Source organism: Sarcophilus harrisii, chromosome 4, assembly GCF_902635505.1.
Source record: "Sarcophilus harrisii chromosome 4, mSarHar1.11, whole genome shotgun sequence".
Lineage (NCBI taxonomy): Eukaryota > Metazoa > Chordata > Mammalia > Dasyuromorphia > Dasyuridae > Sarcophilus > Sarcophilus harrisii.
The window spans coordinates 70,671,652-70,691,059 of record NC_045429.1 but is presented as its reverse complement, the minus strand read 5'-3'; the positions used below and the strand labels follow the sequence as shown (position 1 = coordinate 70,691,059).

At 38.9% G+C, this 19,408-nt stretch overlaps 1 pseudogene; it reads right to left on the bottom strand.

Annotated features, from left to right (window-relative positions):
- Positions 1 to 7,054: 7,054 nt before the first annotated feature.
- On the bottom strand, positions 7,055 to 18,355 carry LOC105750622 (annotated as a pseudogene).
- Positions 18,356 to 19,408: the final 1,053 nt, after the last annotated feature.

Below are 19,408 nucleotides of genomic sequence, written 5' to 3'. Positions count from 1 at the left end.
TGTTTTCAACCTACCTGGATTAGGTATCAGTACCATGTCTGTGTCACAACAGGAATTTGGTAGGACTCCTTCATTCCTTATTTTTTCAAATAGCTTATATAGCATTGGGGCTAACTGTTCTTTAAATGTTTGGTAGAATTCACATGTAAATCCATCTGGTCCTGGGGATTTTTTCTTAGGGAGTTGATTAATAGCTTGTTCTATTTCTTTTTCTGAAATGGGACTATTTAAGCAATTTACTTCCTCCTCTGTTAATCTGGGAAGCCTATATTTTTGAAGTTAGTCATCCATTTCACTTAGGTTATCAAATTTATTGGCATAAAGTTGGGCAAAGTAACTCCTTATTATTGCTCTAATTTCTTCTTCATTGGTGGAAAGTTCCCCTTTTTCATTTTTAAGACTAACAATTTGATTTTCCTCTTACCTTTTTCTAATCAGATTTACCAAAGGTTTATCTATTTTATTGTTTTTTTTTTCATAAAACCAACTCTTAGTTTTATTTATTAATTCAAGAGTTTTTTTAAACTTTCAATATTATTAATTTCTCCTTTTAATTTTAGAAATTCAAGCTTAGTATTAGATTCGGGATTTTTAATTTGGTCTTTTCCTAGCTTTTTAAGTTGCAAGCACAGTTCATTGATCTTCTCTTTCTCTATTTTCTTTAAGTAAGCCTCTAAAGATATAAAATTTCCCCTTATTACTGCTTTGGCTACATCCCACAAATTTTGGTATGATGTCTCATCATTGTCATTATCTTGAGTGAAATTATTGTGTCTATAATTTGCTGTTTCACCCAATCATTCTTTAAGATGAGATTATTTAGTTTCTAATTACTTTTTGGTCTATTTACCCCTAACTTTTTGTTGAATGTAGTTTTTATTGCATCATGATCTGAAAAGAAAGCATTTACTATTTCTGCCTTCCTGCATTTAATTTTGAGGTCTTTATGTCCTAATATATGGTCAGTTTTTGTATAGGTTCCATGAAGGGCTGAGAAGAAAGTATACTCCTTTCTGTCACCATTCCGTTTTCTCCAGAGGTCTATCATATCTAATTTTTCTAATAACCTATTTACCTCTTTAATTTCTTTCTCATTTGTTTTGTGGTTTGATTTATCTAATTCTGAAAGTGGAAGATTAAGATCTCCCACTATTATAGTTCTGCTGTCTATTTCTTCTTGCAACTCTCTTAACTTCTCATTTAGGAAGTTAGATACTATACCACTTGGTGCATATATGTTTAATATTGATATAGCTTCATTGTCTATAGTACCCTTTAGCAAGATATAGTTTATTTCCTTTTCTCTTTTGATTAGATCAATTTTTGCTTTTGCTTGATATGAGATAAGGATGGCTATCCCTGCTTTTTTGACTTCACCTGAAGCATAATAGATTCTGCTCCAGCCTTTTACCTTTACTCTGTATGTATCTCTCTGCTTTAAATGTGTTTCCTGTAAACAACATATTGTAGGGTTCTGACTTTTGATCCAGTCTGCTATCTGCCTCCTCTTTATGGGAGAGTTCATCTCTTTCACATTTATGGTTAAAATGACTAATTCTGTATTTCCTGCCATCCTAATATCCCCAGATTATGTTTTTCTTTTTCTTGCCCCCCCTTACCCTCTTCCCTAGTATTAAACTTATGGGTCCCACTTGCGTCACACAGCTCTTCCTCTTTAGGATCCCTCCCTCCTCTCTTTGAATCCCTTCCCCTCTCTTGTTCCCTTATTACTCTTTTTCCTTTTCCTCTCCCACTTTTTAACGAGGTGAGAGAAGATTCTCTGTAACACAAATATGTCAATTATTTCCTCTTTGAGCCAACTCTGATGAGAGTAAGATTCACACAATGTTCCTCCCTCTCTCTAAGTTCCCTCAGATAAGATAGGTTTTCTTTGCCTCATCGAGGGATGTAGTTTCTCTCTTTTTATCTCCCCTTTTCCATTTTTGTGACACTATCCCCTTTCCATTTCTACTTCCCTTTTTTATATCAGTAAAATCAAATTATACCTGTGGTTTTTATGTACATCCACAACAGAAATACAGTTCTCAAAAGTTGCTTTTACCTTTTTCTACTTCTCTTGAGTCCTATGGTTGGAGATCATATGTTTTGTTTAAGTCTGATTTTTTCCTTAGAAACAAATAGAATTCCTCTGTTTAATTAAATGTCCATCTTCTTCCATGGAAAAAAAATGCTCAGCTTACCTGGGTAGTTTATTCTTGGCTGCATTCCAAGTTCTTTTGCCTTTTGGAATATCAGATTCCAGGACCTTCGATCCTTTAATGTTGCAGCAGCCAAATCTTGAGTGACCCTTATTGTGGCACCTCGGTATTTGAATTGTTTTTTCCTGGCTGCTTGTACCATTTTTTCTTTAGTCTGAAAATTCTGAAATTTGGCCACAATATTCCTCAGAGCATTCATTTTAGGGTCTTTTTCAGAAGGTGTTTGATGAATTCTTTCTTTTTTTTTAATTAATTAATTAATTTATTTATTTATTTTTTTTATTTAATAGCCTTTTATTTACAGGATTTATACATGGGTCACTTTACAGCATTAACAATTGCCAAACCTCTTGTTCCAATTTTTCACCTCTTACCCCCCCCCCCCCGACCCCCTCCCCTAGATGGCAGGATGACCTGATGAATTCTTTCAATGTTTATTTTACCTTCTGGTTCTATTACTTCTGGGCATTTCTCTTTGATGATTTCCTGTAAAATAGTATCTAAGCTCTTTTTTTCATCAACATTTTCGGGTAGTCCAATGATCCTCAGGTTATCTCTCCTAGATCTATTTTCCAGGTCTGTTGTTTTTCCAAGTAAATATTTGACATTTTTTTCCAATCTTTTATTTTTTTGGTTTTGCTTGATTGATTCTTGATGTTGCAATGAATCAGTCATTTCTATTTGTTCAGTTTTGATTTTTAGTGAGTTATTTTCTTTAATAGCTCTTTTTATTTCTTTTTCTATATGCCCAATTGAGTTTTTAAATGAGTTGTTTTGCTCTATGGAATTTTTTTCCATTTCACTAATTTTTTTTTTAGTGAGTTATTTTCTTTTTCCAATTCACATATTCTGTTTCCCTGCACTTCTTGGGAGTTTTTTTTTACCTTTTCCAATTCATATTTCAGGAAGTTGTTGCTCTCTTGCATAGCTTCTCTTTCCTTTCCCCATTTTTCTTCTAGTTGTCTTTTAAGGTTTTTAATAGTCTCTTCTAGGAGAGCCTTTTGTGTTGGGGACCAACAATTGTCTGGAGACTGTCTGCTATTAATCTCCTTGGGTTTGAAAAGCTGCTCTCTTTCTGTATAGAAGCTATCGATCCTCCTTTTGATTTTTTATTCATTTTTTAAAGCCTGTAGGGCCAGGAGGTTAATATCTGTCCTGCCAACCAGTTAAAAAGAGCATCGAGGTACAGTAGTGCCCTGGGAAAGAGTTACTCACCTGGAAATAATTCAGGCCTGCAGGGCCAAGCTGGGAAAGTGCCCTGCAAAAAACCCTGCTGTGCGGGTTAATGACTGTCCTGGGGCTAGATGATGAGCAGTGAAAGTGTCACTACCCCAGGACAAATCCAGCCCTGGGGCTGTGGGTATTAGTGGCTGAGCAGTGAATAGCCCTGCAGGGACCAGAAGTGTTTCTGGACACAGAGCACACAGCCATACTGAGGAAGTTCTATTGCCCCAGGCCGAGCCTCCTACTGTGCAGATTAGAGCTGCCCTGGGCTGTGCCCCCTTGCTGTGCAGATTTGTAACTGTCCCCCACAAAAGCCCTGAACTGCAGGATGTGGCTGCAGGGCTGTGTTACAGTTTGCCTGAGTCACTTCTGGTTTTGAGTGGTTACAGCCATATCTTGTTAGGTTCTGGTGTTTTGAAAAGAGTACCCTCTGTTTTAGGCTTTAATTTCTCTGCTGGTTTACTGCTTTGTAATCAAGGCAGAGCAGTTACCCTATAGCAGAGTCATCTCTATAACTTCTCTAGCCACAGAGATCACCCCCGCTTCTGGTCTGCTCCAGAAGCTAGTCTCTTCCTGCCTGTGCTGGTCTGTTCCTGGCCCCTCAGGACAAACCTTTCTTGGTGATTTTTCACATTATCTTCGGCTGGTGAGTTGTTGTGCTTCCAATCTTCATGGGTTTTACCAGTCAAGGGTTATTTTTGAGACTGAATTTAATAGTTGGTTGTGAGGGGATGAGAGGAGTTTAGAAAGTTGCATGTGCCTTCTCCGCCATCTTGGCTTCGTCCCAGGAAGTATCGACCTACCTATTCCCTTTCTCCCTCAACACAACAGCTCTACCAAACCTTCTCTTCTCAAACCTCTTACGCTTCCATTTCATTCTTTCCCTCTCATTTGAAGGACCCATTATTTGAATGAGAAAATTGAGACTATTTCCCTCTTCTTATTTTCTTTTAATCTCAAAACTGCTTTGACATCTTCTCACTCCTCCTTTTCCTAGTCTCTAACAATGATATGCCTTTCTTCCTTTTTTTGGTCAAGGTTAACACTTCTATATTTGTTCTTCATCCCATTCCCTCCCATTTTCTCCAGCAACTTGTTCCCAATATAATCATCACCCTTTTTCCAACTCACACTCTTCTCTAATTTTCAGATTCTCCCTACTAGTTCCTAGTTTCTTTCCTTATTGCTTTTGATCATCATTCTACCAAAACCGTCCTCGAAAGTTACCAGTTATCTCTTGAGGGGCAAATTTTATTTTGTTTTGTTATGTTTTAAGTTCCAAATTATCTCCTTCCCTTGTTACTTACTTCAAAACTTATAATATTCAGAATAGCTTAGTCATTCATAGTGGCAAATCCTGACATCTACATTTTACACCACAGACAGTGTCTCTTCTCTGTACTTTGGTGACACTAACTCTTCTAGTTTTCCTTGTTGTCTTATCTCTGTTCTCAGTCTCTTTTGCGGGCAGCTAGGTGGCATAGTAAAAACCTGAATTTTTAAGGAGAGATTTTTAAAATCTTTCTTCAGACACTAGTTATGTGACCTTGGGCAAGTCAATTAATCTGCTTACCTCAATTTCCTCAATTATAAAAGGTAGATAATAATAGCAGCTGCATTCTAGGATTATGGTGAAGATCAAAGGATATATTTTAAAGATATTTAAAGAGATATTTAGCATAGAAGGCACTTAATGCTTATTAATTTCTTTCTTTCTTTTCATCATTTCACACCCTTTAACTGTGCAAATTCCCCAAGATTGCTCTATCCTCCTTCTCTCTCTATACTCTCTTAGTTACTTCAGATCCTATAGGTTAAATAATCTCTTTGTAGATAATGAACAAATCTAAATAATCAATCCACCTCTCCAATGAGCGTCAGACACCCATCATCAATTTCCTATAGACTATTTCAAACTGCATGTTCTGGAGGCATTCTAAACTCAAAATATCCAAAACAGAATGCATTTTCTGTCCCCTGCCTCCCTAAATCAACCTCTATTCCACACTTCCTTATTTTTGTTCAAGCAAACACCAAACTATCCAACTCCCAAGTTTACAACCTTGGCATTATCCATGACTCATTTTCCTTCAATTCATATATTTAATCAGTTGCTAATTGTGGCTTTCTATTTCCAAAGCATCTTTCATATCTTATCTTAACCTTTTTAGCCACACTGTAGTCATGGCCTAAGTTTTGGTTTCCATAACCTTTCTTATTGAAATGGCCTAATTAGTCTGGCTTGTTTTAATCCATCCTCCATAAGGCTGGCAAGATAATATTCCTTAAGGTTCAATCTGAACATGTCATTCTCCTATTCATTAAACTCTAGTGGTTGCCTATGTCTCCATGTTAAATATAAACTCCTTGGCTTAGCCTTTAAAACCTGTCAATCTGGCCTTATTTTACATTACTTCACACTTCCTATATTCTGTATCCCTCATAACACTCCATCTCCTATCTCTGCACCTTTGCATGCACGTTTTCGTACCTGGAATATACTTCCTTCCTCACCTCCAACACACAGAATTCCCCTCTGCCTTAGATGCGGTTTAACTATGACCTTCTAGATAACAGCTTTACTCATCTCCAATTGTTAATAACTTTCTTCCTAAACTATTTTGATTTTAACTTTGTCTTTATTTTCTATATTTAATTTATTTATATGTGTATTTGTAGTCTCCTCTGTTTGAATGCAAATTCTTTGAAAGTTAGGATTGTTTCTTTAAATTCGTATCCAAAATACCTGACAGACAGGCCCTTAATACATGCTTTCCTGTTTAATCTAAATAGAAGGTAAATGCTGCAAAGAGAACAACAACAAGGTAAGGGAGATTTCTTTGGAATGAGTACACCATTTTTGAGAGATGCAAGTGCATCATTACGTAACAGGAAAATAACTGGGAATAAATCAGAAGCTACATATACCCCTTTTCCAAATCTGAGACAGCTGAAAAATGGATGAAAACATACTAGTACTCCCTTCAGCTTCTTGTTCTGAAATTCCATTGTTATACTTGTGGATTGTCTTTAGATACTGACCAATAAAGGATGATGGATGACTTCCATACCATACATTACTCCTCTCCAAATAGACTATGGTCTGGCCACATGGTCACAATAACCTAATTAACTATTCCTGCCAAATATATTCCATTTTTCATTTCTGTGTCTTTGGATGTCCTTTGTGTCTGGAATATTCATTTTCCTCCCCTTTCCTTTCATAGGAACCTTAGCAAGACTTAGCTCAGAGAGCTTTTGTAGATGGCCCTTCCTAGTCCTGTAACTGTTGGAATCTTCCCCTCCCCTTGGATTCTTCCATTCAATCAGTGCATATCTTATATGCTTAATAAATGATTATTGATTAATAAGTTATTTTTAAGGATTAAAAACAACTTAGATCCTTACATATCTTTCAGAAATCATTAATACTGATAATTCTTAATCTGAAGATGAGACTAATGTAGTTCATATTCAAGGGGGGGAAGTGAATTCTCCTCAAATAATCATATTGCCATCTCATTTATGGGCACTGATAAATTAAGTTGAATTCAAAAATTTCCAGACAAATATCAATTACTTTAAATATGCAAATTCAGCCACACAAAAGGTAGCAATTATTGGCCAGTTTATTAAGGATATGATTTTACAACATACTTTTTTTTTCCCCCAAAATATATCTTTCATTAAAAAAAAATGGAGGTGACAAAGATGACCCAGATTCTCAATAATGTAGGCTACAGGAAGGCTGTACTTGAAGTTTTAAACACAGAACTGTATAGAAGGCTGTTATGGGCCTTTAAAGACTAGTCAGATATATCTTTGTAAAAATCCCAAATTAGAACAATAAGTCTTTTGGAAGGAATCCTGTCCAATACAAACTGACAAAAATCAGTAAAAAATGGTATTTTTTTATTACTTTTGCCTATGGATAGAAATGTAAGTTTCAATCCTGGATGAGGCTTTTTTTTTTTTTTGGCAGAAATTATTGGACCATTTCCAAGACAAAAATGGCACCCATAAATATGAGTGGGAGATGGAGTACAGTAAGGAAGAGGTGTTAGACTAAGTTTCTAGTGAATAGTTTGGAAAGTTTGTCCTAGAGAACAGATCTTGGTTTATATGAAAAAAACAAGGTGGTAATACAGCCTCTAATCTTTTCCCACTTTGTGTGTACATTCATGCCTCCTCATAGTGCCTGATTCAGTGAAGGAATGACCACAATAAATACAAGTATATGGCTTCTCTCCAGTGTGAATATGTTGATGCCACTGTAGCGATGATAATCAGGTGAAGGTCCCACCACACTCATCACAGTAGAAAGGACGCTCTTCTCCTGAGTGTGTCTGCTGATGCCTTTTCAACCTAAACAGCTGGATAAAGGCCCTGCCACATTCCTGACATAGGTATGGTTTTTCCTGCCGGTGAATTACTTTGTGTTTGTTAAGTAGGTTTGGTTTACAAAACCCCTTACCACAGGCCTGACAGACATAAGGTCTGAGCTCCTCCCCTCTTGGCTTCTGGCCCTCTGAACTCTGCTTATCTGGATCAGCCTCATGCTCATTTTGGTAATTTGCAGACCAGGAGATCTTCATAGTATCGTTTCCTAAGGCCACCTTGGTGTGTTCAATCTTGTGAACATTTCGTAGATGTCGTCATACATCCGCCGTACCAATGAATCCTTTGTCACATTCAGGACACTTATGTGGCCTATCACTAGAGTGAATCAACTTGTGCATGCGCAAATTAGCAGCACAGAACTCTTTGCCACAGACGGGGCAGCGGTAGGGATGTTCAGCTATGTGGATCTCCCTGTGCTCCTGTAATCTAGCTAGATCCTGGAAAGATGTGCCACACTTCCTACATCTGTAAAGGAAGGCTTCTCTGGAGACAGGTTCAAAGTCTTCATCAAATGTGTCAACGCGGTCATCATCCTCGCTAAGCGCTCCCTGAGCTTCTTCTGGGCTATCAGAGAAAGACAGTTCTAAGTCTTCACCTTCACACTGTAAGTCAAAGTTAGTACTGGAGTTGACAGAAATCCCTGTGGTGGCTTTGCACCATTTCTGGTTGCAGGCTTCATAAGTTTCCCCATCTTCACACTGCAGTTCCACGGGGAGTTCTTGCTTATCTGAGGGTCCTGCAGAGTTGCAGGACAATCTAAAGGATGGAGAAAACTTTTCTTGTTCTTTGAGCTGGAGGCTGGATTTATGATTCCCCCTTTTAGAACACAGGTTTACAACTTCAGAACGTTCTTCTGCTGAGTCCTGGGTGTCACCAACTGACTGCCAGCCCACTTCTACATCCATTCTGTGCTACTGCTGGACTTGGTAGATGTTTTGGGCTTTTCTTGGGAAGCCACAGTGACTTACATCCTTACAGGATGGATTTGAGGCATCCTCATTTCAGGTACCAGTCACTGTATGGAGGGAAAACATTGAATAAAGTTCAAACTCTAGTCTAGAATTTAAAACCCTCTATAATCTGATTCTATTGAAGCAATCCCATTATTCTTCAAAGTGGACCTTTGTATCAGCTAGGACGATTTTCTCACTGTCTTTTGAAAACATGTTATATTCCTACCTTCACTTTTGCACACATTAAAACTTTCTCCTTATTTTTTCTTTATCCCAACTGTATCTTTCCTTCAGGATCTAGCTTATGTAGACCTCTCTACAAGGATTTCCTTGTCTACTCTCCTATATCAAGCTCTATCTTTTTCAACTCTTGTTGCATTTTTTTCTATATATATTTCCTATATAGTTATATATAACTATATATATATATATATATATATATATATATATTTCCTATATATAACTTTGTACTTAAAATGCTCAGTAGACTTCCTGAATGGTTCATGTACATATATTTTCCCTGTCTTTACAAACTAAGCTACTAGAAAGCAAAGTATCATGCCTCCCAAGTCAAATATGCCCTCTTGGTGTAGGTACTACTATATATAGCATAAGCACTATCATTCATGTAGTAAAATTATCATGCATGTAGTAAGCCCTGTGAAAAACCAGAAAAATGGAAGAGCAACACTTAAAGAATTCAACTGAAAGTAACAATTTTGCTTTTAAAGTGAAATAGGCACAAGGATAAGAATATTCACCTTTTATTTTAGAATTACATGAGTAGTAAGAAATTAGTAAGAAAAATTTCCAACTTCTTCCTCCATACCATAAAGAGCTATTCCTGTTTTCATACTAATTTAATTTTATTCTTATTTCTTCAAATTTCCATTATATTTCAGTTCTATACTTCTCCAATGGTCTTAAAAGAGATTTGTTAATAAATTTCTCTCCCAAGATATTCCAGATTATTCATCCAGATTGATTTTTGCAAACAATTTTCTGAGTAGCAACAAATAGTCCTTGCAGATCTAGAATGCTCAGCAGCAGAAACCTTTTCTTTTACATTTTTATTATCCTTAAAAGTATTCGGATTCTTCAGGGGCTCTAAAACATGATTTTTAATTATATGCTAAAGTAAATCAATATATTGATTTATGATCTTTGACACCAAATAGATGTCCTGTATCTCTGCTCCAGCCAGTTGCTAATCAGAATCAATAGAAAGGATCCTTTGGAGGTCCATTCCTGGGCAAGTAACCCTAGGAAAAAAGAAGGAACAAATGAAATTTGCTTCTATTTTTCAACTCTCTAGCTACCAAGACAGCAAAGCTAAATGTTTGACAGTGAATGGGATAACTAAAGGCAGAAAGCTTCATCCCAGCAGTATTCATCTCATTATTATGAGAGTGAAACAGATGAGAGAGAGACAAAGAGAGAGAGGCGAGAGCGAGAGCGAGAGAGAGAGAGAGAGACAGACACTGTATAAAAGTCTGTACTGTATTTGGGGAGTAGGAGAAAGTTAAGTTCAAGTCAACTTACTAATCATATTAAAACCCTAGCCTATTCCTCTAATCTGTAGTCATGTAAACACCCTGTTAAGCCATATTAATTTAAGTTTGTTAGAATAACAATACTCTATACTTTTTTCTTCTTTTTTTTATTCAACAAAATACTATTTAAATGACTATGTATACCAGTCCAGTGTTTGGCACAAGGGATCATAATACAACACATATGTGTATTTTTGCCAAAGATTTCCTCTCAAAGAGCTTACAATATAATTGGAGGATGGAGATGTTAACTAATTTAATCACTGATGCTTTGATTACTTAAATATGTTCTTCTCACACTCAAAATAATTAAGACATTAGCATATTAACTATAACCAATAGGATTTTTAAGTAACTCATCTACATGTTTTCAAATTCATATTTTAAAATTTATTTAGGAAAATCATATAAACTAAGAATTTAAAGAATAAAGATTTTTTTTTGGGGGGGGGAGGTGGGCTGAGGCAATTGGGGTTAAGTGACTTTCCCAGGGTCATACAGCTAGGAAGTGTTAAGTGTCTGAGACCAAATTTGAACTCAGGGCCTCCTAAGGACCTGCACCACCTAGCTGCCCAAAGCATAGGGATTTTACAAAATGATTTTTAATTTTTTCAGACTTGTATATATATTTATCAAGTCCTGGCATGATTTCTGGTATTCATGTGAGTAGCAATCAATACAACTGATCTCAAAGGCAATATGCTGAGAACAATTACAAAATAAATTGAACACGGTTAAATCAAGCTTACATATCAAGACACAATCCTGAATACTAAAATAAATCTTGAATAATATTAGTCCCTTATTTCCTGTCTCTCAAGTAATACTAAAATAAAATGAATAATATCAAATGAATATTACAATCAAAATGAATACTAACCATCAAACAATTAAACTGATTTGGAGAAGGAAATAGCAAATTACAAGTGTCTTTTTTGAAAAATTCCTAATAGGGACAAAAAGAGTTAGTCACAACTAAAACAAATGAACAATAACTACAAACACATATCTTCGAATATAGATTGTAATTTTCCTTAATGCTACCATCACATTCTAGTGCCAAATGCCCTCACATTTCAGGAAGTTTTTCCCTTCTGATGACAAGTTTTTTGGTACATTTTCTTTTTTTCTTATGGCTACTATCTACCAAATGCAACCAAACCAAGAATCCACAGAAAACTGTAGCTATCTATCAGAAAATCTGTTTCCACAAACATTCACCTTCTGCCTTTAACAATCTAAACATTAATTGCTTTTAAGTGAGCAACTATTTGAGGAATAGAATCCAGAACTTGAATTTTGCTTTCAATTGCTTTGGTCAACTTGTGTTCAATGTTTTGTTTTCCAACAGGGTAAGTCTCCTCAAAAGTTTTAAAAAAATCAGGCTATGAAAGGGCAGTTTTACATGTCAAATTCCATGACAGCTTCCATATAAAATTGTCATTTCCCCCACTGAGGGTCCACTTAATTTCCAACAACACTCAAAACAATCAAGGAGAGATTATTCAGAAGCTAATTATTCAATTTGAATCTTCTAATACTCTAGTGGCTTCCCATTGTGGCAATTTTACTTTCATTAGCATTTCATCCAAAGACTAGAGGAAGATATTAAATTTAAATCAGTCATTTAAAAAATTTTTTGGAAGGTTTGATAAAAAAAAGAGAAAAGGTAGAAAAATGTAGGAACTCTAGACAAAAAGAGCTATAATAATGATGATGAAAATGGTGGCTATACTACCTATTAGTTTTCACTCTTGTTACTTATTGTCATGTATATAATTAACAGATGATCACCTGACTACAACATATAACAAGAAAAGTCCATAGCATTCATCAGCCTACTGATTTAAAGCAATAGTCAATTCAACAAAATCTTTTGATTTGATTTGGTTGTAATAAAATTTGACCTACTCCAGTTACAGAAAAATGCTATGAAACATTTATTTCTGAGTTGTTTGGCTTTTATCAAAATTAAAATAATGGGTCTGGCAAAGAAATCTCCAACTCATCTTAAAGAAAATGATTTAATATGTTCAACTCATTTCAAAGGCTATTTTCCCCAGAGGAAAAGGAAGATTCCCTTTTGATGCTAATTTATATGAAGAAGTGTTAAGGACCATACCTAAGTGTGAAACCCAAAAAGCCTATAAAAGGTGAAAGGGGACTGCACCATGAAGAGGCAGGTGGATTCTTCAAAAGCCCCCAATGCTGTGAATCATAACACACTTGAAGGAATTGCAAATCAACCTTTACTGACACAGAAGTTGCTTGTGGATTGAGAATGAAATAAATTGGAGGCAAGAGAAGGGAGGTCAGAGAATGCAACTTCTCTCAGTCACCTTGTATCCTTATCATCCTCTCACATGAAGGGATCTATTCTGATGGTCAGTATTAGATCCCAGCAGCCACTAGCAGGTGGCTCCTGTAACAAATAGTTATCTAAAAAATCTAAAGGAAGCTATGGTATAGTGGAAATGGTTCTGAGTTTAGAGTCAGAGGAACCATGATGAAATCCCAACTTTTACACGGTAACCTTGGACAAGTCTCTTTGGAAGGCCCAGTTTCCTAGCTGAGATGGTCTTAATCAGCTCTAAAGTCTCTTCCACTCTAAATCTACAATCCTATTTTTAAAAATTCCTGCTAATAAAAGCAGAAAATGGATATACAACTAGAGACTCAGGAATGCCTATAGGCCTTGACTTCTAAAGAAACTATTGCACTTTAGCAAGGAAGACAAAACTTATTTTTGGCACAGGGAAATTTTTTTCAGTGAATAATTCCTTTATATAGATTCTACTGATGGATGAAAAAAAATCCCTATATCTTAAATTCTGATGATTTCCTAATGAAGACTGGAGAATTGATTTCTAAATGTCATTCAGTGAAATAGTTGATATAATAACTAATTAATTATAAATATTTAATGATAAATCAACTAATCCAACAGGCATTACAAGTAGAATTAGAGATTGTAAAATTTTTACAGAGTGGTACAATTGGTTTTTCTACTTCTGGGTCCCATGAATTGAAAGGACAAGTGAAATTCTGGCAGGAGACAACTTTTATAGGAAGGAACCCACCCTTCAAAGCTGAATCTTTTCAGGAAACATATTAAATCAACAGATAAATGAATCTAATAATAAATGATTCTTCAGGGAATCAGAATATTCTAGTAAAAACACAAAGTTCACTTTCTTAAGTTATTGTTATAGAAGATAACTGTCTCCATACACTACTTCTTGGTGCCACTAACAGAGACAGAATCCTAAGTATGGTTCAATATGAAGATTTTTAAAGGAATTCTTATACCATGAAACAGTAGGGATAGATCTATTCAGGCATTTTTATCTTCTATTAAGTTTGCATCCTAAATTCTTTTTATGGAAAGATCATTACTTAAAATAAATATTTAAGACTAATACATAATGAAGTACCCCAATTTTGCCTTCAATTCAATCATGCTGCTGCTGGTAGACAGGTTTTATATACTGTCCAGCAATCATATTCAGAAACCTTCTTATTCTTCCATTTAAACAGTGTCTAGAAAGTTTCCCTAGAACAGAATGCTTAAACTTTCCATTAATTAAAAATTTCTGAACAAATTGTTCCCAATGTTCCAAGTTCTGCTTAAATTTTGAAAGATGAGGTTTTTTTTTTCAGTAATTGCAATGATTTTTAAAGATTTTTAATAGCTTTGCAGTGATTTTTAAAACATCAATTTTATTATTTTAAAATGGAACATTCTAAATTCTAATTCCCATTAACCACAAATAATACAGAACATGTAACATTAAACCTGCATCAAATCTCTAATTTCAGATGTGATCATTTTCTATCTATACTGCACAAAGATCAAAAACTAAGCTACTATGTATCATCCTCAGGGGTCTATGTTTTCTGAGACATCTGGGAGCTAGGAGAAGGGATAAAAATAGTAAAACAGAGATAGAGAAGTATAGGAATCACAAGAAATTCTAGGAGGTCAAAAGAAAAGCCCAAATCTAATACTATACCATTCTTGGCTGCTACTGCCATTTTCAAGCTTCCTATTATACTATAAGATTTGTACATTTGTAATACTCAATAAAAACATTTTCTATCTTTTGGTGGTTGTCAGATTTCAGCTCACCATTCTTAGAATGGTACTCACCCTCTGTTGTGTAGCCTAAAATTGTACTGTGATAAGTATCAGTATATTTCTTAAGCTAAAAATGCCCCACTAGTTCCCCATACTGTTGTCAAGTCTCTGTGGTACATAATATTACTTAAGTGAGAACTATTACGAAAATTTATTCTAAGGGCTGAGTATTACAGAGAAAAAATTATTGGTCAAATGAGTATTGATATGGTCAAAAGAAAAAAGGGCATGGCAGAATAACATTATTATCAAACTATAAATACTAATGTTATTTTTTAAAAACCAGATCCCTCTTTAAGGTACCCTATTCCTAAAGCAGAGACAAGTACCTATCTCACTGAATATATTAGATCTATATTGTTTCTTTTTGTTTGTTTTAAACTATGTCTCCTGAGATAGATATATTTTACTTAAAATACATTATTTAAAAAACTTATGGATAACTTAGGAACTACTTGAAAGCTCATACAACCCTATAGCTGACATTTACAGAGTTGGCCATATGCTTTACATAAATAATCTCATTTGTGCTTCAAAATAACCCCGTGAGGTCAGTTCTGTAGATACTATCACTCCTGTTCTAAAAGTGAAGAAACTGAGCTACTGGGAAGCAATGTTACAACCTTGAGATCTTAGATTTAGAACTGAAGGGAACTCAGAGGTCTTTAGATTCAACTACCTTCATTTTAGAGAAGAGGAAACTAAAGACTGAAGGAGGTGGGATTGATATGGGTGATGAAGAGCAACAACAGACACGAAGAAAGAAAAATGTGAAATAGTATGGGAGAGCACTTAACAAGGAAAGGGGTTTTAATAATCAGTGATGGAAGGGGCAAGTTCCCTGGTGGAACTTGATATTTACCAGGAGAAAGGAAATCCGCCATGAGGTTGGGGCATGCCCTTAGCTGGCAAGATAAATCCTAAAAGGAACTTAGCACCCCTAAGAGTCAGCTCTAAGAAGGAGAAGTGGGCTTGAAAGGAGAGACACCATGTGTCATGGGGGATAAGGGAAAAGTACCATGAGGCAGAAAGCTGTGGCAGCCTCCATGGCATGGGCCACAAGCTGATTTATAGGCAAAATTTAGCCTCGGGACTTGACTAACTTGTTTTTCTGAATGGATGACCTCCACAGAGGGGGGAACCCTGAGCTAAACAGATCTCTATCAGAGCCTTTTTCCTGTCTGCCCCAGGGAACAATCTTATGAAGGCTTCAGTTTATCTCTGCCAACCATACCAGCCATTCAGGACCTCATCAAGACGATTCATCCAAAGTTACCCAGATATTAAAGCAAATGGAGGAATTAAACCCAGGGCCTGACTCCAAATGCCATGTTTCTTCCTCTGTCCTACTCTGCTTCTTTTATCGCAATTATCATATTCATTATTGTTTTTTCACATTTTTATTAAAATAATAATTCAGCATATATATGCATATATTATATACACACATAAATATGTATCCCACTTTTAATCAAGCAGTGTTTATTAGATTAAGCACTGTACTGAACATTTTACCACCGACAAAAGCCATCTCCGTGACACTAATATTCTGATATTGCTTTTTGACTAAAAAAAGTGAACTACCACGATCTCAGGAGAAACCCCCAAAGTAAGAGAAAGATGTACAGTGAGAGTAAGTAGGCTGTTGCATGCTACTGACAAACAGTAGCATACAAGGAGGGATGATATTAAGGCTATGGATGACCAAAAGGAAGTAAGCTGGTCATCTGAGCTGTGGAGAAGGGCTCTTTGTGCGGTCAGAAGGTGAGACTACAAATGAGAGCGCTCTTTCCACTTACTAGTCTCTGGGATGACCAGGATTTGGTTAATCACCTTCTTTTTCTGGAACTTGGCGTTGATTTAGGGTAACATGTGAAGTCTCACTTAGCCCTGAATTCTTGAACACAATCAAACGGACAGACAACCTGATGCGCGGGTACCCCTCCAAGTCTCCCAGCTGCTGGAAGCATCATCTTGAGGCAGAATCTAAAAGGGCACCTGAAGAAGCACCTTACAAGATGAGAAGACATACGGGAAATGCAATCCGTTGGAATATGTAACACAGGAACAAAAGCACAGCTTGTTCAAAGTATCAAAGAACCCATATTGGGCTGATCATTCTGAACTAAGCATCTAGTATTTGTATGTCACTGACCTCTCACTGACTCGAGTTTAATCTGGTGAGTTCCAGTGCCCAAGGCAGGTGGGATGGAAGGGGAGACGATCCTTGCTTTCAAGCTGACAATCTAATTGTGAACCCCACCGTGGGGTGCAGGCAGAAAGGTCTGCACAAGACTTGAGTAGTCTGGTGCATGGTGAGGCACGGGCATCCTCGGGGTATACTAGAAGCCTGGCAGCAGAGCCACTGCTCCCACAGTGAGACTTCACTGTGCGGCCCCACATCATGACTAGTTACTGCAAATAACTTGGCCTGAACCATCTGGAAGACTTCAGGAAAACTTGGTCACTCCCAGCCAAAGGGAGCAGAGTAAATCTCCAGTGCAACCAGGTCCTTTGGAGGAAGATAGTCCTTTCTGACTTGCCAACTGTGCTCCGTTACTTGTCTGGTAGAGGAAAGTTGGGTTGTTTTGTAGGTCTTACCAGGTGAATGAATTTTTAATTAAATAAGATAGCGTGAGCTCCTTGGGGACTCCGAGTCCGGATATGCCCTTAGATTTTTGGCAGACTAATGGGATTTAAGTAACTTGCCTAGGGTCACACAGCTAGTAAAAGTCAAGTCTGGCAGGATTTGAACTCAGCTCCTCCTAGCTTGGTTCTGTTGCCCCCAGATAGATGCCTGCTGAGGGATCTTGGTGAATTGGGCGGAGAACGGCACCTGGGTCTGCCAGATTCAAATCCTGTGGCTGACACTTCACAGGCGGGGACCTTGGTCAAGGGACTCCCTCTCTCACCAGACGCTTGACCGACGCATGCAATTTTTCTAAAAACTAGATAAAGTACTGAAGTGCTCGCCGGCGCTGGGTGCGAGGCGCTAAAGATGCGCCGCGCTCAGCGCTGGGCCCGGGATCAAGAAGGTCTGAGTGCCCGTGTCCTCTCAAGCCCAGCTGGCTGACCCCGGGTCAAGTAATTTAATCTGCTGCCTCAGTTTCCAAAGCTGTAAAATGGGGATAATAACAGCAGCAACTCGGAAACGGGGTTGTATAAAAAGCCTGCCTTTAACAGAAGCTCCGGGAGATCATTAGTGACTATTCGTTTGCTGACCCCATTTCCTGTGTGCTTCACGCGAAGGGTGGCCCTCCGTGGGTTGCTAGGCAGGGGAGCACCACCCACAGGGATCTGAGTTCAAACGCAGCTCAGACGCTTAGTGTGTGACCTTTCACCTCCGTTGGCCTCAATTCCCTCATCTGTAGAATGGGGACGATGATAACCGCATCTACCTCTCCCCTTGGGTGGTGAAGGGGAAGAACCAGCGAGGGATGATCGAGGCAGGGGAAGGCCGCAGGAAGGGTCTCCCCGGCGGTGTCCGAGGAGAGGGGGAGGGCCCGCTCCACCCACTAAGGTTGGGGGCGGGCCTTGGCGAGGGCCGCGTCAGGTCTTAGAGGAAAGGGGGGAGGCTACCTGCTTAGCGGCGGGCTCCCGGCGGAGGCTCCGCCCACCTCTTCCTGCTCCGCCCCCTCCTCCGCCTCCGCGGGCCGCATAGCTCTGCTCCGCAGGAGGGCGGAGGCGGCGAGGCTAGGCCCCCTCCCGGGCGGGCGCCGCCAGGTCAGCGGCCGCCATCTTCCGCTCCCGACCCTGAAGGGAGGAAGCAAACCGAGTCCCAGCCCCGGCCCTGACGGACAAGCCGCCAGCCAACCCGAAGCCCGATCTGGCCTCCCCCCTCCGCCCGCCTCCAATGGCGCCCCAGTCCTCCGAGGGCCTTTAACCTTTCCCCCACTCCGCCCGTAAATCTACGGCGGAGCCACGCCTCCGCAACCCGCCCCCCGGACGCTCCGCCCCTTGGGTGCGGCTCAGTCTTCTAGAACTTATAGAACTGGTTTCACTTTTTCACGGTTGCCCCGTCCCTGGTAACTCAATAAAAATCGTGCCTCTGCCTCGGCAATGCAGAATGCGGCAATGAAGGCTCCGCCCCCATGGCCCCGCCTGCCAGCAGGCTCCGCCTCTGCCGGCTAGAGCTTTTCTCTATTCTGCATTATTCTGAGCTCTCCCCTCTACGGAATTAGAGGCCCCCGCTTTTGTGGGCAGCCCCGCCCTCTGCATAATTTAGCAACAGAGGCTTCGTTTCTTACGGGTGTCCTGCACTAACGGTGAAAGCAAGAGGAGGACCTGTCATGGGGGGCCCCACTCTTCCACCATTCAGCCATTAAAGCCGCGTCTATGGGCATACCTCCTGTGGATCGCCTTTCCCTATGGGTTGTTCCTAAAGACTCTTATTCTGGCCGGTGGACCCACTCCATCGATAATTTATCAATTAAGTCTTCGCCCCTGCCCCTTCTACCCATGTGGGTAGCCCCGCCCCCTAGTAACTTAGCAACAAAAGCTTTGCCTCTGCCAGCATGCTAGCCCCGCCCCCTACGCAATTTAGCACAAAAGGCTTTGCCTCTGCCCCACATCCCCACAGTGTGTGGGAAGCTCCGCCCCTCAGCAACTTAGCAATAAAAGCTCTGCCTTGGCCCTGCCTCTCCACAGTATGGGTAGCCACGCCCCCTTGCAATTTAGAAAGAGACTTTGCCTCTGCCCTATCTCCCAGTGTGGGTAGCCCCGCCCCCTCAGTAATTTATTAATAAAGGTTTTGCCTCTCAGGGGGCCCCACCCGCCAGGTGGGAGAGAACCTGTGATAGAAGTCAAATCTGTGTTTCAGTTTTCCCAGTGCATCTGCGCTTTCTCCAAACAGATGATTTAGGCTCGGGCGTTTTCACTGGCTGCCCGTCCCGGAGCCTGGTCTCCTTCCTCTCAGCCCCC